Below are 26,343 nucleotides of genomic sequence, written 5' to 3'. Positions count from 1 at the left end.
TTTTCATTGTCCCCATTGTCATGAGTATGGCCACTTGTATAAAGCCTTCCCATTTAATCAAGCAAATGCCGAAGTTGGGTCTCAAGCCAAAGAGCATACTCCATTGCAAGAGGATAATGAAGGTTTTCAAGAGGTCTCACACAAGAAGAAGAATGCGAAATAGGCCCAAACACATTCGATAGCAAAGCAACAAAATCCAGAGAATCAAAATCGTTTTGGGGTTCTGCAGGATATGGGGGAAAGTTCCAAAGTAAAAAGATCAGCCGAATGAAGCAGCATGAGGGAGAGAACCAACCAAAACAAATCCTAAGCCAAAACGAAAAGCCCAAATGGAACCTTCAGACAAGGCAGAACAAGAGAAGCCCACGGAACTCAATATCATGGATATTGATACATCAAAGGAGGATTTGAGCACCAAAGAACAAATTTTGAAGAAACTATTGCATGAATGGAGGAATCTAGATGAGAGGTTCATTCTAAAGGATCAAAAGAAGCTTTACCGGGACACGTTCCAGCAATATCAGGCGAAGCAGAGTCAAAAACCACCAGATCTGCCATACATCATCGGTTCCCAATTGGGAGGCTCACAAGAATCTGGAAGTCAAAACAAAGGAGGTAAGAAACATGGAAGGAAAAATCTTCAAGAATCGATCCAAATGGTAGGAGATTCATTAGTCAACTCTGGACGGGTGGTACCACTATCGATGGCTTTCCACCAAATTAACAAAGTTTCTCAATGATTGTTATCTCCTGGAATGTGAGGGGCCTCAACAGCCGAGGTAAAGAGAGATATCTGTAGGATCACCTAAAAAAGGATAAACCCCAAATAGTGCTTCTCCAGGAAACTAAGGTTATAGGAGAAAGAATTGAAGCAATGCTTAGTTGGATGCGTCCCAGGTACAAAGTAATAGCTTTAGATGCAAGGGGTAGTGCAGGGGGCATTGCCATACTCTAGAACCCTAGCGAGATCCCTTTTGACCATTGGATCAATATGACCTGTATTTTATCTGAAAGATTCATACATATTGGGGCTAAAGAGTGGGTATTATTATTGGCAGTCTATAGTCCTCATATTCCAGGGGAGAAATAAGATTTCCTCCAACATTTAGGAAAGCTTTGCACAATGAGTGAGGAAAAACTTTGGGTGATTGGGGGAGATTTTAACCTCATAACCTTGATAGAAGATAAAAAGAGTGGGATAAGATGGCGGGAGCTAGAAATGGAGCTCTTCCAAACTTGGATAATGGATTTGAAAGTAGTAGATATTCCAACCATCAACGGGATATTCACATGGAACAACTGGAGAGGCGAAACCCACCAAGTCGCTTCCAAGTTAGATAGATCCCTGGTCTCTAAAGAACTTATCAGTAAGGACATTTTCTTTAAAGCCTCCATTTTTCCCTGTCTAGGATCATACCATTGGCCAATCTGGCTGGAAATCAACCTTAAGTTGGTCCAACGTAATCGAACCTTCATGTTCGAGTCCTTTTGGTTAGGGGACACATCCTTTCTAGACAAAGTAAAGGATTGGTGGACCTCCAGTATAGTTCAGGGACGTAACTGTATGCACACCTTTCAATTTCGCTTGAAGGATTTGAAGCAACAGATAAAAAAATGGAATAAATCAAAATTTGGTCACATTCAGAAAGATCAGGAAATCCTACAAGTGCTCATGCAAAAGGTACAACAATAGATGATCAACCAAGGGCGTTCAGGGCCCCTAATAGTAGAAGAAGGACAAATCCTAACTCATATTGAGGAACGAAGAATGCAAGAGGAGCTACTTTGGAAACAAAAATCTAGGATTCAATCGCTGCGGGAAGGGGAGAGAAACACACATTTCTTTCACAAAGTTATGATTGAGCATAGGTAGCAAAACTGTATTGTTTCATTGCTTGATGTAGAGGGGAACCAACTGGTACAACATGAAGACATGGAAAACCTTATGGTTGACCATTTTCATAACCTCCTGTTAGAATTGGATCAGGATAGATTAGAAGCAATCAAGCGCATTACAAGACACATCCCACAATTGGTCAGCAGAGACCAAAACATGGCACTGATGAGAGCCATCACTATGGAGGAAGTTGAGGAGGTAGTAAAAGGCTTGGTGAAGAACAAATCCATAAGACCTAACGGCTTCACTGCAAAATTATTTAAGGCGGCCTGACCTATTTTGGGTAAGGATATCTTGGAAGTGGTTGAAGAATCTCGGCTATCCCGGTAGGTACATCTGGCTCTTAACTCTACTTTTATATCCCTGAGTCCAAAAACAACTCATTCTGAAGACCCTCAGGGTTTCAGACTTGTTTCTCTATGTAATTTCATATATAAAATTGTCTCCACCATTATGGTCAAACGTCTTAAACCCCTTTTTCCTGCCTTGATTTCTCCTAAGAAAACTAGTTTTGTCCAAGGCCGCCATATTATGGATGCCATTGTCACTGCCCAGGAGGAAATTCACTCTCTCAAGAGCCTTAAATCAAAGTCTATGATGATAAAATTGGACTTATCCAAAGCCTATGATCGCCTGAGTTGGTCCTTTTTGAAGAACATATTGAAAGCCTTTGTCTTTGACCAGCGATGGATCCAATGGATTTCTTCTCTCATCTCCTCCTCAGTATTCTCGATCCTCATAAATGGCTTTCCCTCCCACACCTTCAATGCATCTAGAGGCCTCCATCAAGGTGACCCTATTTCACCCTTCCTCTTCATTTTGGCTGCGGAAGGGCTGGGAAGATATATAAAATCAATTGTTTAAATTGGCCATTTAAAAGGAATTCGTCTATGGGGCAATGACCTTCCCTTATCCAACTAGCAATTTGTGGATGATATAATTTTTTTATGTCAAGTCTCCCTTCAGGAATCCAGGGCTCTAAAAAACATATTACAAGACTTTATGCAAGCTTCTGGTACTCTTATCAATAATGAGAAATCTAATATCTTTTTCTTCAACACCTTGGTTCCTTCCCAATCTTTCTTGGCTAGGACTCTGGGATTTCGCATTGGCTCCCTTCTGTCCAAATACCTAGGAATTCCCCTAGTGACTAACTCTCTTAGGACCTCCTTTTGGAAAACCCTCCTTGAGCGAATCGAATCCTGGCTTCAAAAATAGTATTTCCGATCCTTGAACATTGTTGGGAGGGTGGTTTTACTGAAGGTCGTGCTCTAATCGATCCCAATATATCAACTCTTAGTTTTAGCTGCTCCTAAAAATTCTTGCTCTGATATGACAACGACAAAAAAATTCTATGGCAGGGAGCTTAGGAAGCTAAAAAATGGGCACTCCTTTTATGGGATCGGTTGAATAAACCTAAAATGGTAGGGGGGTTAGGTCTTCGGGATCCCTTTCTACTAAACCAAGCAATGGGGGAAAAACTCTGGTGGTGATGGATTCAAGGTGGTACTGATCTCTAGAAGGTCATCTGGGGCAGAAATATAACATGCCTTCAACTATAGAGGAAAAATTGAGACTGCAGGGAACTCCAAGAGGATCATCAATTTGGAACTTAGCTTCTGAGAATAAAGAGTTAATTCGCAACCATACATTATGGGAAATGAGAGATGGGAAGAGAGTTATTTTTTTGCCAGATTCATGGCAACAGCAGGAAAAAATTTTGAACTGCTAGGATTTGGTGAAGATCTTCCTTTTCACTAATAGACCCCACAACTTAACGGTTAATCAGTTTTGGGACGCGAGCCCCAGGAATCAATGGAGATAGTGGAAAATGAAACAAGAATGGCACAAACCTCCTGACTCAAACCAATGGGATGCATTTGATTTTGAGTTGTGCACTAAAAGAATTGCATCGTTAGAAGGACAAGACATTCTTAGGTGGGGATATACAACTAAAGGTATGTTCACCATAAAAGAAGCTTACCGACTGGCAATAGAGGAGCATCCAGATCAAAACAATCCACTCTGGAGGAAAATATGGATGGGATAATTTTGGCCGAAAGTAATGTATTTCCTGTGGCCAGTGTGCAGTGGCATGATTCTTACTGGGACTAATTACAAAAGAGAGGAATCCATGGGCCCTCTTTCTGCAGTATGTGTGCCTCTCAGACTAAAACCATAAAGCATCTCCTAAATTTATGCCCCTTTGTAGCCTGACTCTGGCAAAATATAGATACTCTTTTTGGTCATCTAGACTGGGATAATACTAGTATTTGATCCACCATTGGGAGTTGGAGGAAAGGAATCTCTTCCAGTCTTGTGGTAAATCGAGCCTGGTGTCTATCTCTCAACTTTCTTTTATGGGCAGTATGGAAGGAAAGGAACAAAAGGATTTTCAAGGACCAAAAACAGTCACACTTAGAAATCTAGAAAGGAATACTCCAAAATTTAAGAGAATCTATACTTGCAGAGAAATGGCATTCTGATGATTGGAAGGCCAACCCCCAACAAGCGTGAATACTATCTACTCTCAAATTATCCCCACAAATGCTCACACCCTCATCTTGGAAATTAAATTTGCCTCCCAGCCAATCTCCTTCTTGCTTCTCATGCCCCCCTGAAGGTTTTCTCAAGCTAAACTTTGATGGGGCATCCAAAGGTAACCTAGGGATGCAAGCTTTGGAGGGGTCATCAGGGATCGCAGGGTTGGGATGTCCGAATATATGCTTCGGATTGTGGCATTGCAAGTAACAACAAAGCATAATTCAATGTTGTTAAACATTGCTTGATAATAGCCAGAAGGGAAGGGCTGAGAAAAATGGTGGTGGAAGACGACTCTTCTTTGATCATTGATACTATTAAAAATCTTAACTAGGGGTCCTAGTGGGAAAAGATTAGTAAAAGTTGGAGGAATTATCGCTTGATCCAAAATATTAGTGAACTTATTCAAGATTTCAAATATATCATCCCCTCACATGTCCCCTGCAAATGGAAACAAAGCTGCAGATTCCTTAACAAACTAGGGTTGTCTTCACTTGGGAGTGAATATAGATAAGCATTGGATAAGGGAGATGGGGGAAGCAGGAATGGACTGAACCAGGACCTAGCTCCTAATCACAACCCTTGATCGAGGTGTGAGACAGCTTGAGGCCCGCTTGGGCTTGATTGACATGAAAAAGCTTTTAATGTTTTGGGACCATGGGTGGTATCCTCCATGCCCTCACACGCATATTCATTGTGATAATATGAAGCGTCGCAGATCTTGGAAGATCCACAACGTGAAAGTTGATAATCCTTGGTGCCTACAGGTAGTGGGAGCGAAGGTGGAGTTAAGACAGTATATCCGACATATAAACTTGGGTCCTCAGCTTCTCAAGGTGCCTAAGTTTGTTGGTTATAGGTTCGCAGCACTAGGAACACGAGAGGAATACCTAGCTGTTGTTGGTCTCTGCTCGAGGTTGGCGTATAAATTTTGGTATGTTATAATGCTATCTTTGTATCACGGGTGGGGGTGGCTACTTGGGATAATCTTTGCACCTGGAGGGGAAAGGAAACATTAGTTAAATTAGCAGTTTCTATGAATGGCAATATAGGCCTTCTCGATTATGTAATGTTGATTTCTATATTTTTTGGCAATATTCTTTCTTGCATGGGCATGTTTACTAGTTTCCAGTTTTTTATCATGATGTTTTCTCTGCATGTTGATAATTGGGTTTCCCAATTTAAGCCTGAATTGTTGGGGCAAGCCCTATGGAGAGCAAGGGTTTTGGAAAATCATTAGGGCCAAGTCTACGGACTCAGGGATTAGGGGGGTATGGGGGACATCATTCTTATTCTGGTGATACCTCCCACTTCCAGAGGGTTATTAATTGTATATGCTTACTGGCTCGGGTGGAATTATGAAGGGACACAATGTTGTCCGGCATTGCATTTGTCTTTCTGGTCATTCATTAAGTTAATGCTTATTTTTCAGGTGTTTTTTTGTACAAATTATATTCCAGGTCCACCTACGTTGTCTTCTCTTCTGGCCTCTGTACAATGGGTTGGGTCATGAGCATGGGAAAGTGGGAGAAGGGTGAAGAAAGGGTGCTCGACCTTGGAAGATATGGTGAAGTCTCAGCCCCGCAGTGGAGCCTCAGGTCAAGGCAAAAGAGGCAGAAGACACCAGTAAGATAAAGGAAAAGATGTAAATCCATCTTCCAGTCGGACTAGGCGGCAAAGGACTAAGTGGCAGGAGACTACGCGCCCGACGACTGCGTGACAAGTGACTGTGCGACAGGGGACAACACAGATGGGTACTATGCGGAAGGAGAATGCGCAATAGGGGACTGCACGACAGAGGGTTGCGTGATAGATGGGTCAAAAAAAATTAAGAGAATCTTCAGGCCACGGTCAAGGCTTACTGCAAAGGGACCTCGATGGAGGTCAAACAATTGATTGCGAACTGGGAGGCAGAGTTGAATTCACAAGCTAAGCCTGAACAGCTAGTCGAAGATTGGGGGTAACTAATCACAGACCTTGGGTACATGTGCGGTCGTCTCACCCTGTTCAGACAATCCATTTCATCTTTACTGGTTAATGCAGTGCATAGTGGCCAAAGCAATGGTTTCGACCACCAACACAATGACGCACAGTGAGGCCGAGCCAAGTCTACAAGACATTCAAAACAAGCTCCAACTTATCCAACGTGATTTGTAGAATCAGAATGCCCGTCTGGGTCGCATTGAGTGACATATCACATGTCTTCCACAATCTGAATTAACGGGATCAAGTGCTAAAGATCCTAATTTGGTGGAATCGTCGGATGATTAATGGGTCGAAGCTATGGTTGTTAATTTTGGCTTATTTTTGTTGTTTATGTCGGATAGCATTTATGTTTTCAGTTTGATGTTTATTAGTTGGTTTCCACCATCAACCTTATAAGGATCGGCTAAAAAGACTCAAACTATTTATGTTTTGGATGACTTATAATGCGATTCAGTGGTCAACAGACCTAGTTTCCCACTGGGCAAGTTGAGGCTACCGAACGACCCATATATTTGTAACCTCTTTGTTTATAGATGAATTAATGAAAGGTATTGCTAAGCTTACAAAAAAAATAAAATCTTCCACAATCTGAATTACCAAGATCAAGTGATAAAGATCATGCTTCGGGGGAATCGTCGGATGATTAATGGGTCAAAGTTATCACTTTTAATTTTGGTTTATTTTTGTTGTTTATGTTGGGTAGCATTTATGTTTTCAGTCTGATGTTTATTAGTTGGTTTCCATACTATCAGCCTTATAAGGCTTGGCTAAAAAGACTTGAACTATTTATGTTTTGGATGGCTTATAATGCAATTCGGTGGTCAACAGACCTAGTTTCCCACTAGGCAAGTTGGGGCCACCAAACAACCCATATATTTGTAACCTCTCTGTTTATAGATGAATTAATGAAAGGTATTGCTAAGCTTACAAAAAAAAAGAGTTCTGAATTTTGGAGGGAAAAAAGAAAACTACTTTTTAAATTGTATTTTTGGCTTATCTCCTTATATGTTTACTAAAATTCAAGTGCATACACTCGTTGGATGTAGAATTAAATTCTGCATCCAACGAGTACCCATCATGCATACTTTTGAGAAGACACACATTGATAAAAAATAAATATACATTAAAAAAATGCGTTGAACACGTTTTTTAATATATCTTCAATTTTTATCAATGTGGATCTTCTCAAAAGCATGAATGATGGCTAGTCGTTGGATGCAGAATTTAATTCTGCATCCAACGAGTGTCTACACTTGAAATTTGAGTAAACCTATAAGGAGATAAGCCAAAAATACAATTTAAAAAAGTAGTTTTTCTTCTTTTCCCTCCAAAATATTTACATGTACCTCTTTTTAAATTTAAATGTTTTTGATTGGTTTACATATTATGACATGGAAAGTACACGAAAATTTCATGGGCACTTTTAGGCTAAAATTTCTTGTAATGAAAAGACAAGAATAAATGAGATGAGTCTTCCCTATCTTATAGCAAAGAATACATATTCCAAGACCCTTGGAAAAATCTCTTTTGTCATGCTTCCCAGGTCAAACCGTTTTCTTTAGGATGAGCCACATCAGTAAAGAGCTCTTGGGTGGTTCTCTTATTTTCAAACGCTTCCTCCATAATGGTTGAATATGAACCCCCTGATTCATTAAAGACCTAAATCAATTGGTATTCCTAATCTACAATTTTGATGTATGTTCTTTACAATTCATCCACATAATATTTCTAAGGGATTTCCCAATCCCTCAACATACCCAACCATTGAGTTGTAATCCATTATTGATTCCCTAAGTGGAAGGATCCCCAATCCTCGCAAAGGTCACTCATCCTATTTGTTGTAAAAAGTGAACTATTTCCTTGGGAAAAAGACAATGTCTTTGTATCCCATAATCACATGTGATCCAACCCTTACCTTTGAACCACAACCTACCTTTCGAGATAGATATTATGAAATAGTGTGGAAAGATAAAGTGAGTGCCTTCTACTAATTAGAACAACTGAATACATTATTAATTCGCTTTCTAATCTAGTCAATCCGAGTATCAAGCCCAATATACTTCTCCATCAAGATTATACTCCAAAAGATGGAAACTTTTAATGATCTAGGTGGATATCAGTGGCCACCCACCTTTTCCACTAACTTAACAGTTCTCTATTTTCTTAGAAACTTTTCTATGGTTTTTCAGGTCCCAAAATTTTGAGGCCATTTTGAGGCCTTAAATGATGTTTTTTTTTGGCAATTTTGGTGGTCCTAGCCAAAAGTTGTAATCCTTAGGTAACTCTTTCCAACATGCTACTATGCGCCCCAAATGAACATTGTACGTAAAATATGTGCCCCTAGAAAGTTGATGTACCAACTAACCACATCGGGGCCCACAAACCTTTTGGCACTTCATCTTCTAGGGTTAGGTTTTTGGACCTCTAGGGTTCTTTCTTTATGTTAGAAGGCCATTATTTTAGCCTCTTGTAATAGCTTTTTGCGAATGTGTGTAGCCACCATCTCTCTTCCTTAAGAGATAGTTACCACCATTATGATCAGTTTGTGTCTACAATATTCTGTGATTTTATATGTCAATATAAGTAGGGTTTTCGCAATATTACTATGCTCTTTGTTATATCTCTAAGTGTGTTCCATTTCCTTTCCTAGCATTCATTTCATTCCTCATACAACTCAAATCAGTTAAGCCGTTCCAAAGAGATATATCCGCCAAAGCTTTCCCAAAAGTTATTACATTTTTTAAAACCTCATCCTCCATATTCTTTGGGAATAACTATATTTATCCAACCTACAAAATGAAAACCTTTATTGTGTCGAGAGGCACTTTACAACCCAGTATGGGGGAGATGTTATAGTGGTGTGTAAGATGAAGTGTTAAATAACAAATACTAATAATAAAACATAATGTCAACTCAATTAAAAGGTAATAAAAATAATAAATCATTTCAATTCAAGTTTTTATATTGTAATTTTGTTTTTTTATTTGTTTGCTAAGTTGTGTGAGTCTTGAGATGACTACATGGTTAACATTTAGCTTGATAAATTGCGACCCAAAGGCATCTAAGCCATCAAAGTCACTTAGGGACCCCACCCGGGCTAGGCCACACCAACCCTTAACATGGTTGGAATTTTCCCCCACAGAGTTTTGAACCGATGACCTTCACATCACGGAGTTCCTTAATAGTACATCCCATCATGGTCTATTCTACATCCCGTGGGCATTTTAATTTGTTTTTATTACTAAAATTACAAACAATTTTTTCAAGAAAAAAATCATAATATGCATATCACATTAAAATGAATTTATTAATAATGATTCATGTTCATAACCATTATATTTTGAACTTCATATTTAAATTTAATTAATAAACATAAAAATTTAATACTTACAATAAACTCTTTTTCTAACACACACACATATAACCAATGCTATGCATATCACATTAAAAAAAAAAATTAAAAAAAAATTATAAAACATAAAAATATTTCTATATATATATATATATATATATATATATATATAGATAGATGTGAAATTTATATAAATATAAATAATATTATTAAGAACCTGCATAGGTCCATCTTAAATCCAAATCTACCAATCGTCGAAAGGAATCAAATCTCTCAAGGTGTAAACATTTCCTTAAGTTTTGCACACAAAAATATGTTTTCATCTTGAGATATTTGATCCTTCTCTATGCTTAGTAGATCTAGAGTTAAGATGGATCTATGTTGATATTCTCCACATCCTCTCCATGGGAAGTTAAAGTAAATCTTGTTGATTCAATCCAAAATCCATTTGGGTATAGAGGCCATTAAGTACCAATGTTGTGGGATTACCACCAAAACAATTTTTACCAAGACCAAACATCCACTTCCAGACCACCACTTGTTGCACCAAAGTTTAACTTCTATTCCACCTTGCCTAAAAGCCAAGACCAATCCTATTTACAATATTTATTTAGTTTTAGTTGTAGCTAAGGTATTTGAGGCCTTCATTGAAGTATTTCCTTGTAAATGGACACAAACTCCTCAACATGTTATCTAGGACTCTGTTTAGATTATCTAGTTTAAAAACATCAAACTTCTTAATTTTGTCTTCCATCCCTATTCTTTCACTACATAGATTGAGAAATTCATGACCCTGAGTATGTATACCTCCTCACCAAAGAAAAAGTTCAATATATCATTAAATAATATCAAATGTGTGATGGCCATGGAACACCCCACTATGAATATGTTGAAAATAGTAACAAGAAATGCTAAAAATAGAAATGCTATAAGTAGCATTTCAGGTACAAGTGTTGGATATAGCAACAAGGAATGATAAAATAGAAATGCTAAAATAGCATTGCTATAAATAGCATTTCGGGATACATTCCAATTTCAGTTAGTCCTTGAACTAAAATTGAGAATTAAAATTCTTATTTGATCTTAGCAGCTATTTGAAAAAAAATAATTAATTCATCTTGAGTTAATTAGTTGGAGAAAATCAAACATGAAGTCTATGTGAAGACATGCAACAGTTATCCCTTTGATTGAGGAAGTTATCCCTTAATTAAAGTGATCAGGATGAGTTGTACTTTGAGTTGTAATTAGTTAGCTCAGTTAACTAAGTTAAGTCCAGTTAGATTAGTTCCGACAGTTTGTGGAACTGATTGTGAGTTCAGTTAGATAATGCATGCATGCATGTAACTACTGCACTTCAGATACTGAATATTCTCTCATAAATAACTCATGCATGTCAATTCAGTCAGAGACCCAGTTGAGATCAGAGGAAGGGACAATGTACTATTAGTTGGAGGAATTTTCTTATATAGGAAACTCATCCATGTAGAAGGAATTATCTCCTTCAGGATTGCGCAGTTATTTCTGAGTTTGGTGAGTGGCGTGAGAGGTGAATTCACACAGGTGGCAGCCAAAGGACCTAGGAGAAATTGCGCAAGGAAATAGGAGGCTTGGAGGACTAAGGGAAGGGATATGTTGTGTCTATTCAGTCTATGAGCAGCATTGAGGGATTGTACTGAGAGCTGGATATCTTGTGAGCTAAAGATTTGTGCAATCTTGAGATATTTCCACTTCTATGATCATACAGATAGTGGGGTTTTTAGTTGAGGCTTTTCCCAGAGTATTCTTTGTGTTCATGTGTGATTGATTTCTCATTCTCTATTATATGTGTTCTATTTGATCTTGTTCAAAATTGATTAAGCTTTTGAAAGTTTGTTTGTAGAAGTAGATCAAGTATATTGCATTATCAGGTGATCTACAGTGAGAATTTCTACATGGTATCGGAGCAAAGGTGATCAAAGCGAAGAACAATATACAAAGAAGGGAGAAGTTCGAAGGTTGAAGTTCCTGATTATAGAATTCGAATTCTTATCACATCTCAAATTTCACCAATGGCGTTCAACGGTTTAAGACTCAAGTATGCCCTTGATGGCAGCTCAAATTATATAGCCTAGAAGGATCGCATGGAAGCAGTATTAGAGGACAATGGTTTGAAGGACTTCATTGATCAAGAAGTCCCCAAGCCAGTAGCTGCTAATGCCCAAGAATTGGCGGAATGGAAGAAATGTGTGGCTAGAGCAAGGAGGATTCTTCTGGAGGGAGTTCAAGACCACATAGTCTCAAGTCTCCATGGGAAGGAGACACCGTTTTCAATGTGGAAAACATTGAAGGATCTATATCAGAATAGCAGTGATTAGAGGAAGTTGGCGCTGAAAGACAAGCTTCGAAAAATCAAGTGTGAAAAGGGCGACACGATCTATACATATCTGAACAAGCTCACCACCTGCAGGGATGAGCTTGGAAGTGTAGGTATCATGAAAACCAATGATGACATGGTGAGTCTTGCTCTCCCCAGTCTTCCTAAGAGCTAGCATAGCTACCAAGACTCGGTAAATAGAAGAGAGAAACTACCATATTAGGAATGACTGTGGTTGGATCTGATGCGGGAGGAGATCAGGAGAAGCACCAGAGATGGTTCTTCATCCAAGGAGGATGAGAAAATTGCGCCTTAGTGATTAAGGCAAAGAAAGGGAAGGAGAAGGATTCTCATCCCAAATCAAGTTCTTCCCATGGTGGGAAGAAGATTAACAAATCGAAAGTGCGATGCTTTCATTGTCATGAGGTGGGCCATTATGCAACAAATTGTCCATTGAGGAAATCTAAGATGGGATCCAAGGAAGGATCTGAAGGTGAGGCATTGACCTCTCAGTTCGAATTGGATTTTACCCTCATCGCATGCATGGTTTCATCGATGATGGGTTGTGGTTGGTTTCTTGACAGTGAAGCCTCATTCCACATGACCGACGATAAGAGTTTGTTTAGTACCTTGGAGGAGAAATACCTTCAGATGCTCATAGCGATGGGTAATGATGAAAAGTATAGTGTTTCAAGTGTGGGCAAGGTTTCTTTTCAGAGGGAGCATGGAGCTCACATTACCTTAACAGATGTGAAGTATGTGCAAGGATTGAAGAAAAACTTGGTATCAATCGTGATGCTGGAAGACAAAGGCTATGATGTAGTCTTCAGTAAGGGAAACGTTTTCCTTAGACATATCACCATGAGACAGGTGAGGAAGATCGGTTCACGAGTCAAGAACCTGTATGCTCTTGAGGTTCAAGATGCATGCAAAGCCTTGAGGAGCAAGGCAACTATTGGAGACTTGGTGGTTGAGAGGGAGAGTACATTACCTCTCGACATGCAGTGCCATAAGAAGTCTCAGATGATTGTGGAGGAGCCACAATTGGTGAAGCAGCTTCAGGATGTTGTGGAGCAGCCACAACTGGAGAAGCCGAGAGGATATTGAGTGGAGGCATCCATTCATGCAAACACCTCCAGTAGGGGGAAATTTCGAGCCAAGTGGGTAGAGGAATCACATGCAGCCATACCTCCAGGTGTGAGGTGGGGCGATGTGAAGTGATAGTCCCAAGAAGGCTGAAATAGGGGTAGGATCTTTGAGGTACCCAGCCTCTTTGATTAGACCTTGCTACGAGAGCCCTGACGAGGAGTAGCAGGACTGGCTGAGTGGGTAGAGACAGATGCGGATGGAGCAGCAGAGGAAGTTTCAACATCAGAGGATGTTTCTAGCCCAACAAGGAGGTCAGTTGGGAGATCAGTTACTTACTTCTCAGTAACCGAGTTGCAGTGCAGCAGTGGGAAGAACCATGCAACAGGATGAGAGGAGGTGCAGTGCGGATGCATTGTTGGGAGATAGGACCAGTAGAAGCACGGATGGAGCTAGGAAGAATCAGTGTGATTGATGTAGTCAGAGATCAAAGTGACAGAGGCTTGAGCAGTGAGATACTGAAGAGAACAAAGGTGCAGAGTTTTCAGTTGACAGAGGAAATAGTAGTCAGAGACTTTGATGACAGAGGCATCATTCTGATTCAGGTTGGATTTTTTTTGTTTGTAGATTTGCTGGAGCAACAACACTAGGGAGAAGTGTTGCATGCAGAACATTCCAAAGGTTCAGTATTAGGTTCGAGTTGAATGCCTTTCTTGTTGAGAGGGAGTGTTGAAAATAGCAACAAGAAATGCTATAAATAGCATTTCAGGTACCAGTGTTGGATATAGCAACAAGGAATGATAAAATAGAAATGATAAAAATAACATTGCTATAAATATCATTTCGGGATACATTCCAATTTTATTTAGTCCCTGAACTAAAATTGAGAATTAAAATTCGAATTTGATCTTAGCAGCTATTTGAAAAATAATTAATTAATTCATCTTGAGTTAATTAGTTGGAGAAAATCAAACATGAGGTCTATGTGAAGACATGCAACAATTATCCCTTTGATTGAGGAATAAATTAAAGTGATTAGGATGAGTTGTACTTTGAGTTGTAATTAGTTAGCTCAATTAATTGAGTTAAGTCTAGTTAGATTAGTTCCAATAATTGAATATTCTAGTTCAGATAACTGAATATTCTCTCATAAATAACTCATGCATGTCAGTTCAGTTAGAGACCCAGTTGAGATCAAGGAAGGGACAGTGTACTATCAGTTGGAGGAATTTTCCTATATAGGAAACTCATCCATGTAGAAGGAATTATCTCCTTCAGGATTGCGCAGTTATTTCTGAGTTTGGTGAGTTGTGTGAGAGGTGAATTCACATAGGTGGTAGCCAAAGGACCCATGAGAAACTGCACAAGGAAATAGGAGGCTTGGAGGACTGAGGGAAGGCATATGTTGTGTCTATTTAGTCTATGAGCAGCATTGAGGGATTGTACTGAGAGATGGATAGCTTATGAGCTAAAGCTTTGTGTAATCCTGAGATATTTCCACTTGTATGATAATACATATAGTGGGGTTTTTAGCTGAGGCTTTCCCTAGAGTATTCTTCTGTGTTCATGTGTGATTGATTTCTCATTCTTTGTTATATGTGTCCTATTTTATCTTGCTCAAAATCAATTAAGCTTTCGCAAGTTTGTTTGTAGAAGTAGATCAAGTATTTTGCTTTAGTATATTGCATTATCAAGTGATCTACAATGAGAATTTCTACAGAATCCTCTCACCTTTCTTTGTGCAACAACATCCTACAAAATCCTACTTAGCCCTTCTACCACCCACAAGATCAAGAATGGTGAGAGTGGGAATTCCTAGTGAAGTCCCCATAAGTTGATTCATTGATGAGGGCTATAAGATGTTCAAAAATGGTTGTAAAACCCCAACTTTTAATCACCCACTAATATTCTAATTAATTATGTCAAAGATGCCTAAATGGGCATGTAATGTAAAAGGGTTAAAAGAGTTGGAACAATTGTAATTGTAATTTAATAACAATTGAGGAAGAGGTGGAGCCTTAATGTGGACCATGAGAAGTCATGAGTGGAGGGAAGACAACAATGGGGGATATGATCACAAATATAACCATGGAAATATCCCTGCTAGTAAATTATTTGCTAAATGAAATATTTAAAATATCTAAGATTATCAATTTCCCCAGGAAAATAATAAATGAGGGAGGCATTGGTAGTTAAAATATAACTCCCATAATTATGGAAGTAGTTAGGCTTGTACCCAACTATCTCATATAAGCAATGGTAAGAATAAATCCAAATAATTCTAGAGGTCTAACCATAAGGTTATGGTATGACTAGGAAATGGGAAAATCTGGCTTGAGATGTAAAAAAGAGAAACTTGTGAGGATTGGGGAAAAATAATTAGAAGCAATCAAGAAAATCAATCTGAGAACGAGCAAGCAAGGAAGTAAGTTGAGTGGACAGATAAAAAAGTGTGTGTGGGTTTGAACCAAAATAAATCTGTGGAAATGAGAGCAAAGGCACTCGAGGGTTTTGAAACACAACAACCTATGTGTAACTGTGATTCGCTTTCTTTGGTGAGATAAATCAATGTTGAAGTCTTTAACAAGAGCTAGAAAGCTATGAATTGTTAAGCATGAAAAACAATACCATGGAACTAGATCAAAGAAGGACTCCCTTTGTGATGTGAAAACCCATTGAGGAAATTCTATGAATTATAACAAGCCTTCGCTTAGTAGGTTGAAAGAAAATATGTTTATTTCTGATCCAGATTTAAACAGGAACGTAACAAATTACAGAGATAACCATAAACACAGAGACGTAGTGGAAATAATACTTCATTTCATTAATGTAAAACACTGAAATATGCTTACAAACAGAAATGGAAATACACCAGCTAGGGCGATGGTAGCTTATCTCTGAGAAGAGATGTGGTAGCTACATGCCTCTGAACTGAACTACAATGAGGCTCAAGGGCCTTTTTATTATTGAACAATAAGAGCAAACCCTAAACAACCAAAACCCTAACCCGAGGAGATGTAACACCAAGAGTTTATGGGCCCCGTTGGGGTGAGTTGGACAACCAACTTCCCGGGGTCGTGACTTGGTCATATTATCTCTGTTTGACGCGCATGATAGCCCGTTGGAAAGATCTCTTCGAGGACTAGACAAAAAAAATGAATTTTGACATAAAATCACCAAAAAATGTCGTTTAGGGCCTCAAAACAACTCCGGAAGTTTAGGACCCGAAAAACTGCTAAAAATAGTAAACTGTGCTACAATTAAGGAAACTGAAAAACTGAAAGAAGCAATGGTGGGGGTCCAAGTGGAATTGGTGGGTGGCCACCAATATCCACCTGGATCAATTTCTATACTGATCAAGGAGAATGACCTCCTTCCTTACATCATTGGTAGCTTAAGAAAGTAAGTTGCTCTCTAGGTGCTTCTTGTGCAAAATAATTGAGCAACCACTTGAGTCATTAAAGACTTAAAACAACTTGTCTTCCTTATCTACAATTCTCATGTGTGCTCTTTAAAATTCATCCACAAAATAGTTTAAAGGGATTTCCCAATCCCTCGACATCCCCAACCATTGAGTTTTAATCCATTCTTGATTCTATAAGTGGAAGGATCCTCAATCCTCGCTAAGGGAGCGTGGCTTATCTACTGTAAAAGGTGAAATATTTCATCAAGAAAAAAATAGTGTCTTTGTATCCCATAATCGAATATGATGCAACCCTTGCCTCTGAACTACAACTTACCTTCCAAAACACATATTTTCCAATAATAGGGAAGGATAAAATGAGTGCATTCCGTTAATTAGAAAAATTGGATACACTCTTATTCCTTTTTTCTAATCTAGTCAATCCAAATACCAAGCCCAATATACTTTCCCATCAAGATTCTACTCCAAAATCTAGAAATTGTTAGTGATCTAGGTGGGTATTGGTGGCCACCCACCTCTTCCATCTACTCAACGATTCTTTATCTTCTTGGAATTTTTTCTATGGTATTTTGGGTCCCAAAATTCTAAGGCCATTTTGAGGCCCTAAATGATGTTTTTTGGAGATTCAAGTGGTGCTAACCAAAATTTCTAATCCTTAGATAACTCCTTCCAATAGGCTATTGTGTGCCCCACATGGACATTGTATGCAAAATTTGTGGCCTTGAGAAGTTGATGTACCAACTAGTTAAGATTTTGGACCTATAGGGTTCTTTGTTTATGTTAAAAAGTCATTATTTCAACCTCTTGTAATAGATTTTGTGAATGCATATAACTGCGATCTCTCTCCCTCTAGAGATAGCTACCACCATCGTGGCTAGTTTGTGTTCTACTTTATTATGTTATTTTAGTTATCAATAGAAGTTGGGTTTTCACTATACACTATGCTGTTTGCTACATTTCTTTTCCTACGTTTCATTTCATTCCTCGTACAACTTGGCTCAATTAAGCGGTTCCAGAGAGATTTGGCCACCAAATATTTCCCAAAATTTATTACATTTTTTACCCCCCATCCTCCATATTCTTTAGGAATAACTATATATTTCTAGCTTTCCAAATGAAAACCTTTATTGTGTTGAGAGGCACTTTACACCCACTTTACATAGCAGAGAAAGATGTTGTAGTAGTGTGTACGATGAAGTGTTAGATCAAATAATAATAATAATAATAATAATATTAAAGCATAATGTCAACTCAATTAAAAAGTAATAAAAATAATAAATCGATTCAATTCAATCATTTATGTTGTAATTTTGTTTTTTAATAAAATTACAAACAATTGTTTCAAGAAAAAAATTATAATATGCATATCACATTAAAATGAATTTAAATAATAACGATTCATATTCATAACCATTATATTTCAGAACTTCATATTTAAATTTAATTAATAAACATATAAAAACTTAATACTTACACTAAACTATTTTTCTATAACACAAACACACATATAATCAATGTTATGCATATCACATTATATATATATATATATATATATATATATATATATATATATAGGGAGAGAGAGAGAGAGAGATGTGAAATTTATATAAATATAAATAACATTACTAAGAGCTTGGGTAGGTTCATCTTAATTCTAGATCTACATGAGAGGAATCAAATTTCTCAATGTGCAAACAATTCCTCAAGTTTTGTACTAAAAAAAATGGTTGCATCTTAAGAGATTTGATCCCTCTTTGTGCTTGGTAGATCTAAAGTTAAGATGGATCTATGTTGATATTCTCCACTTCCTTTCAATCGAAAGTTAAAGTAAAGCTTTCTGATAAATCCATTTGGGTATAGAGGCCATTAAATGCTAATAGAGTGGGGTTTCCTCCAAAATAGCATTTACCAAGACCAAATGTCCCCCTCCAGAAAACCATTTGTTGCACCAAAAGTTTACCTTTGATTCACATTTGCCTAAAATCCAACACGAGTCCTATTTTCAATAGTTATTTGGTTTTAATTGTATCAAAGGTATTTGAGGCCTTCATTCAATTATTTCCTTGTAAATGGACATAAACTCCCAAACTGGTAAGCCAATTCTCTTTTTATATTATTAGATTAAACAAAAAACTTAGTAATATTGACTTCCATCCCTATTTGTGCAATAAATAGATTAATAAAGTTCATGACCCTAAGTATGTATACCTCCTCACCAAAGAAGAAGTTCAACATGTCATAATTGAATATCAAATGTGTGATGGCAATGGAATGCCCCACTATGACTCCTCTCGCCTATCTTTGTGTGACAACATCTTACAAAATCTTACTTAGCCCTTCTACCACCAACAAGGTCAAGTATGGTGAGAATGAGCATTCCTAGCGAAGTCCCTAGAAGAAGATCCATTGATGAGGACTACAAGATGTCCAAACATGCATGTACACCCCAACCTTTAATCCCCCATTTATATTCTAATTAATTATGTCAATGATGCTTAAATGGGTATGTACATGTAAAAGGGTTAAATGACTTAGGAACAATTGTAATTATAATTTAATAACAATTGATGAAGAGGTGGAGCCTTAAAATGGACAATGAGAAGCCATGAGTGGAGGTGAGTTGTTGTTGAATGTTAGTTTTGCTATGCTAATTTCAACTTCATAATTAAAAACAATTGCTCATCATTTTCTTTATGTGCATAGGTTTCCTTTATGGTGTTTGTGAATGTAATAGGTAAATTTGTCAAGTTTTATGTCAAATTCATGAGCAAAATAGCATGTAAATAAAGTGTTGAACAATAGCAAACAAATATACAACAAACCATCAAAATGAACACTTAACACAATGTTTTGATAAAGGAGTTCACCCCTCTTGGGCTACATCTCCTTGGTCCAACTTCCATGGCTTGGGCCTCTGTATTAGCTCAAAATGGAAAAAAGTGATGTTTACAATGCTCTACTGCTCTTGAAACCTGCTTCAATGTGCTCAGAACATCAAAGTCATCTAATAATGACTTCTTCTAAGCCCAAATTGGTCGAAAAATGCAAAAGTTATGGCCTCTTTAGTTTCTCCTAGGAAATCTCCACTAAAACTGGAGAAACTCCACTTAATTCCTTTAAATTTGGAGTTGTTTCGATTTGTCAGATTCGCCAAAATTATTGCCAACTTAACTATGCCATTAATTAATGGATAAACATGTTTTAATTATTATTAATCCCACTTAGCGCTTTAATCACACGCGGTTATGGTTAGCGCTAGCCTCCGGTTTTTTGAAGTTGGTCACATGGGAGGGGGCTGGCCCTCTCCTCCCCCAACCACCAACTTATATCACATGAAATATAAACTAAAACCATTATATGTTAAGAACTAAAGGTGCGGTATAGTAGTAAGTTGTCGGCTTTGTGTAGGTGAGGTCACGGGTTCAACTCTGCTGACCTACCATAAAATTTTGTCACTGCGCGCTGATGCCTAGGCCTTTGGGGAGGGACACGTGGTGGGCTCTAGGCTTACTACATGTCTCCTTCTCATTGGTCCTCATCTATCCAATGAAATCACACCAAATCACCAAACCTTCGACCAACCAAAATGCGCCACTTGGTGAGACCTCACTGGCCATTGACCAACCTTTGACCTGCATAGTCACCTACCACGTCAGCAGTACGGACGACTGACTATGCAGTGACTGTACTTTTTTTTCTTTCAAAATTCCTTTGTTTTGCAAAGTGGACAGAATGTGATATCTTCTCATACAAGCTCCGTTTTGAGTGAAACGAGTTGCAATGGGATCGTATCCTCGAGATGGACGCGGTCGTTCAGGTTTTGAGAAATTCTGAGCACTTTGATTTTTGAGCTAAATATCGATCACCTGATCATTCCTCCCCACTGGAAACCTTTTGGACCCCAAAAGATACTATCAATTTTTTATCATGTGAGGGTACAACTCCTTCACCTTCTCAATTTGCACCCATTTGACCTTAGAAGGAATTTGTCTCTTGAGTCCCACTCGAAGGTATTCGACATTCCCTCTCTTTGAAGTTCTGGTTCTTCTGTCAAGTATGAGATCTTGTTGTAGTTCATCAAGATATTCTGGCAAGAAATCATCTATTGATGGTAGATGAACATGCTCTCTTAGATCATCAATCAAAGGAGGCTCAAATAATCTCAAATTCTCAACATTAACAACATAGTATATTTTCATACAAGGAGGAAAATCTAGCTTAAATGCGTTGTTACCAATCTTTTCCAGAATTTTAAAAGGACCATAATGGATTGGCTTCATATTTTTACCTTCCCCTTGAAGTCTCTCTTTTCTAATATATAACCAAATTCGTCTCAAACTTGAAATTTATGATCGACATGGTGTTTGTCATGCCTTGCCTTGTAGCTGCTTTGACTTTTTTCAAGTTGTTCTTACACTGTGTGATGTATCAACTGAATTTTATCAATGAACTTCCTTTCCTTATCGATGTCGCTATGACCATCAATAGCGACATTTTTCTCAAAGATGAAGTCCAATGGTGATCTTCACAAGTACCCAAAACATGCCTCAAATGGCGATGTGTTTGTGGAAGAATGCTTTGCCCTGTTGTATGCATGTTGTATGTAATGCAATTGTTCATCCCACAACTTGGGATGTTTGTTGAAATATCCTCTAAGAAGATGAATGAATTTCCTGTTGACCACCTCGGTTTGTTCATCTGTTTGCGGATGAAAGGTTGTACTCTTCTTCAACTTAGTTTCCATCATGTCCCAAAAATTTGACCAAAAATTCCCAACAAATTGAGAATATCGATCACTTACAATGGGAGTAGTGAGACCAAAATGAACCCAAATATTTTGAAAGAAAAGATGAGTTGTTTGTTCAGCTGTAATTTTCTTTTTACATGGTGTTAGAATACACATCTTGTTGAACTTGTCTACAACTACATACAAGTAATCATGACCTTTCCTTGACAATGGAAGATCTCCTACAAAATCCATTGAGATACTCTCCCATGGATGTGAAGGTACTGAAAGTGGAGTGTACAATCCTAGTTTCCTATTGCTAGGCTTACCTATTGCACAAAAATAACATCCTCTAATGAAATGAGATACATTATCAAACATGCATGGCCAATAACAATACCTTTGGAGATTCGCTATTGTCTTGCCTACACCAAAATGTCCAGCAAGCAATGAAGTGTGTGGCTCCCTTATGATACTGTTTCTTTCTCCCTGTGGAATACATAACTTGCCCAATTGATCCAACAAAATTTTATGTACATGGTAATCTAACTCTTCAATTTGGTTTCCTTGTCTCAAGCTTGCATACACATCTTGAAAGACATTATCATATGCATATTGCTCAATGTAACTTTCATGTAAAACAGAATTGTGCTTGAGTATAATAGATGAATTTAAAATAGGCCTAGAAAGAATATCAACTACCTTATTGTAGATTCCCTTTTTGTATTTGGTAACCAAATGAAACTGATGTAAAAACCCATCCATCTGAAGTGTCGTGATTGCTGCAACTTTGACTGTGACTGTAAGTACTGCAATGGTTGATGGTCAGTATGGATAATGATCTCCTTCCCCATCAAGTAGTGTTTCCATTTTTTAACACTTTGTACCAACGCATGAATTTCTTTGTCATAAGTGGGATAGTTAGTCACAACACCATTAAAAATTTCAGAATGAAATGAAATGGGCTTACAATGCTGCATGAGAATTGCTCCCATAGCGTAATCACTAGCATTTGTTTGAATCTCAAATGGATGTCTAAGATCCGGAAGAGCCAATACTGGTGCTGAACTGATATTTTGTTTTAAAGAATCAAATGACTTTTGTTGTACATCTCCCCAATGGAAGACTTTCTTGACACTAGTCAATGCATGTAGTGGAGCTGCAATGGAAGAAAAATTAGCAATAAATTTCCTCCAATATTGTGCTACCCCTAGAAATATTCTTACCTATGTAACTGTATTGGGCTTGGGCCAATTCACAATGACCTCAACCTTAGAGGGGTCTATCTTCATCTCACCTCCTCCAACAATGTGTCCCAAATACACTAAAGAAGTCTTGCCAAATTCACACTATGACATCTTTAAAAATAATTGTTCTTTTCTCAAGACATCAAGTACTTTGTTCACATGCATGACATGTTCATCTATGGATTTGTTGAATATGAGATATCATCTAAATAAAAAGTGAAAAAATCATCTAGAAATGGTCTCAATACATCATTCATAACTCTCATGAAAGTATCTGGAGAATTTGTAAGACCGAAAGGCATAACAAGCCACTCAAACAATCCTTGTTTAGTTTTAAATGTGGTTTTCCAAATGTCCTCTTCAGCTATTCTAACTTGATGATAACCACTTCGTAAGTCTAACTTAGTGAAGTACTTTGCATACCTAAATTGATCAAAGAAAATCATCAATTCTTGGGAGTGGATAACGATTCTTTAATGTTATCTTATTCAATGCACGAAAATCCACACACATGCGCCAAGTCCAATCCTTCTTTGGCACCAAAAAAATTGGTGAACCACATGGCGAAGTAGATGGGCGTACGATACCTTTGGTCAATAATTCTTGCATTTGCTTCTTGATTTCCATGCTCTCCATGATCGAAGTGGAACATCCTGCTGCAACTGTATCTCATGTTGAATTCCCCTCTTGTGAGGTAACCCCTTTGGTTCTCGAAACATCTTGCCATGCTTGCTTACCACATCAAACAAATCAGATTTTAACTTATCATCACAACCTTCAAAAGATTCTTAATCTATATCATTCTTTTTCTTGATCATGAGAGGCATAAACTTTTTACTTGCATTTACTAGTCTCTTCATCTGCCCTGCATTAACCAAAGAAATGTTTAACTTTTTGTGATGGGATCTCACAATATACTCCACTCCATCCTTGAGCAATTGATATTTGTTCTCATGGTGATAAAATACGGTTTCCTATCATAGAAATATGGGCTCCCCAGAATAATTCCTAAGATGTCAAGTGGAACTACATCTAACTCAACTTCATCAATGAATTTTTCAGTAATGGCAACCTGAATAAGCATTTCCTTGTAACCTGTAAATTTTCATTATTGACTATCCAACCCAAGGGATATGGCTTATGATGAGGTACAATTTCAAGGTTAAGATTTTTGATCAAGTCTTCTGAAATTAAGTTCGATTGTGACCCACTATCAAATAATGTATCAATCTTTGTATGGTTTGAAATTACCCTTACATGGAACAACTCTATCCTTGATTCTTCATTTGGAGTGTTGTTGTGACCATGTGAGGAAATAGTGCTTGCTATAGCTTCCTTTCCCTTTGTGACCATGGCTGAAATCTTGGTCTCATCACTAGAATCAGATCCAAGATCATGTTGTGTGGTAGCGGTCGTCTTTTGTTTCCCCTTATTGTTTGGTTTCTTAGGCCTTAGTTTGGGATGTAGTTTCCAACAGTGGGTGTCATCATGCCCTGCTTTGGAACAATGTTTGCATATAATTTTCTCCCCTTCTTTCTTTACACTTGCGTTATTCTTTCATTTCCATTTTCCACCCTTCTCTTTCTCCTTACCCCTAAATGGCTTCTTTTTGCTACCCTCTTCCTGAATGTTCTTTCCTCTTGCTTCAAGGTGCGTGGCTTGCACACATACCTAATCTAAATTTCTTGGATTGAACATAAGGATAGTGTGTTTTAAGTAGGAATGTAAACCCCCAATATATTTCAAGAGAGTATCTTGGGAATTCAAGTTTACTCCTAACAACAAAGCCCTTTTCCTAAAATCCTGGGTATAGTCTTGAACTGTTTGGCCCTTGAGATGCCTAAAGTTTTTCCAACTCATAATGGCTGTTTGCATGTAGGCTAAAGGATAAAACTGTCTTTTAATTGAAGAAACAAATTCAACCCAAGAAATGGATATCTTACCATGAAGTCACATTTCCTCTTGAGTCTTTGCTTCCCACCAAACTAGTGCTGCTCCTTCTAGCCTCAATGAAGCCAACTGGATCTTTATGTCATCTTCTTGAAGGTTATGAATTCTGCAATAAACCTCCAATTGTTAAATCCAATTATCTAACTTTTCTACATTTACCTCACCATTATACATGGGAAGTTCAAACTTAATGTCCAATTTGAGTAAGGGAGTTTTTTCTTTTGGGGTTTTTGAATGAGTATGAACAATTTTTGTGGTGGAAGTGGAAGATGATGCTATTTGTGATGATGAGGATGATGAATATGATGAGGAAGATGATGAAGATGGTGGAGATGGAGGAGGCTTTCCTCCATTACCCTTTGAATCCTTCTTTTCATCTTTTTTATCTTTTGAGCTTCCCTCTCCATGTGGGGACTTTGAACTCTCTCCAACCATTCTAGTATTCCTCTCTTTGAAGAGGACTCTAACCATGTCAGTTAAATCATAGAGAGATTTATTGTATGATTCCTCTTCTAAAAGACCTTCGGTCTCTCTTGCTCCGGACATGATGGCTTTGGATTCAGCTCAACTTCTGGTACTGCTTGTACATCCTCAATCTCAATTAAAGGTAAAAGTTGATGTGCTTCAAGTGTGGCTAGGATTGAAACTTTGGTTAGAGATTGTGGCCTTGTGGCTCTCCTTCTTCTAGGCATTACCTCAAGATTTGCAACCAATAGTTTCCCTTCTCCTCTCTGCAACTTTAACCTTGTAAGCATCACAAATTTGCAACCATTAAAACCCTACTTGCGCAAAACTCAAGCAATCAAGCAAATAACCTTTCCTCTGATACCAACTTGATTTGTTGTTGAATGTTAGTTTTTCTGTGCTCATTTCAACTTCAGAATTAAAAACAATTGCTCATCATTTGCTTTATGTGCATATGTTTCCTTTATGGTGTTTGTGAATGTAATACGTAAATTTGTCAAGTTTTACGTTAAATTCATGAGAAAAATAGCATGTAAATAAAGTGTTGAACAACAACAAACAAATATACAACAAATCATCAAAATGAACACTTAACACAATGTTTTGATAAAGGAGTCCACCCCTCCTGGGCTACATCTCCTTGGTCCAACTTCCATGGCTTAGGCCTCTGTATTAGCTCAAAATGGCAAAAAGTGATGTTTACAATTCTCTACTACTCTTGAAACCTGCTTCAATGTGCTCAGAACATTAAAATAATCTAGGAATGACTTTTTCTGTGCCCAAATTGGTCGAAAAATTGAAACATTATGGCCTCTTCAGTTTCTCCTAGGAAATCTCCACTAAAACTGGAGAAACTCCAATTAACTCCGCCAAATTTGGAGTTGTTCTAGATTTGTCAGATTTGCCAAAATTACGCCAACTTAACTGCGCCATTAATTAGTGGATAAACATGTTTTAATTATTGTTAATCCTACTTATCGCTTTAATTGCACATAGTTATGGTTAGCACTAGCCTCTGGTTTTTTGAATTTGGTCACATGGGAGGGGGCTAGCCCTCTTCTCCCCCAACCGCCAACTTATATCACATGAAATATAAACTAAAACCATTATATGTTAAGAACTTAAGGCATGGTATAGTGGTAAGACGTTGGATTTGTGTGGGCGAGGTCGCGGGTTTGACTCTGCTGACTTGCCATAAAATTTTGTCACTATGCGTCGATGCCCATGCCTTTGAGGAGGGACACATGGTGGCCTCTAGGCTTGCCACATGTCTCCTTCTCATTAGTCCTCATCTGTCCAATGAAATCACACCAACT

The 26,343-nt window shown here is 37.9% G+C and overlaps 1 pseudogene; it reads left to right on the top strand.

Moving 5' to 3' along the window:
* The first annotated feature begins 329 nt into the window (after positions 1 to 329).
* The window catches only part of LOC149138947 (uncharacterized), a 32,809-nt pseudogene continuing 6,795 nt past the window's right edge, over positions 330 to 26,343 (top strand).

Source organism: Pinus tabuliformis, chromosome X, assembly GCF_031772625.1.
Source record: "Pinus tabuliformis cultivar Carrire ecotype Pingquan chromosome X, CPIR1, whole genome shotgun sequence".
Taxonomy (NCBI): domain Eukaryota; kingdom Viridiplantae; phylum Streptophyta; class Pinopsida; order Pinales; family Pinaceae; genus Pinus; species Pinus tabuliformis.
Note: the sequence above shows the minus strand (reverse complement) of the source record. Positions and strands in the feature narration are given on the sequence as shown.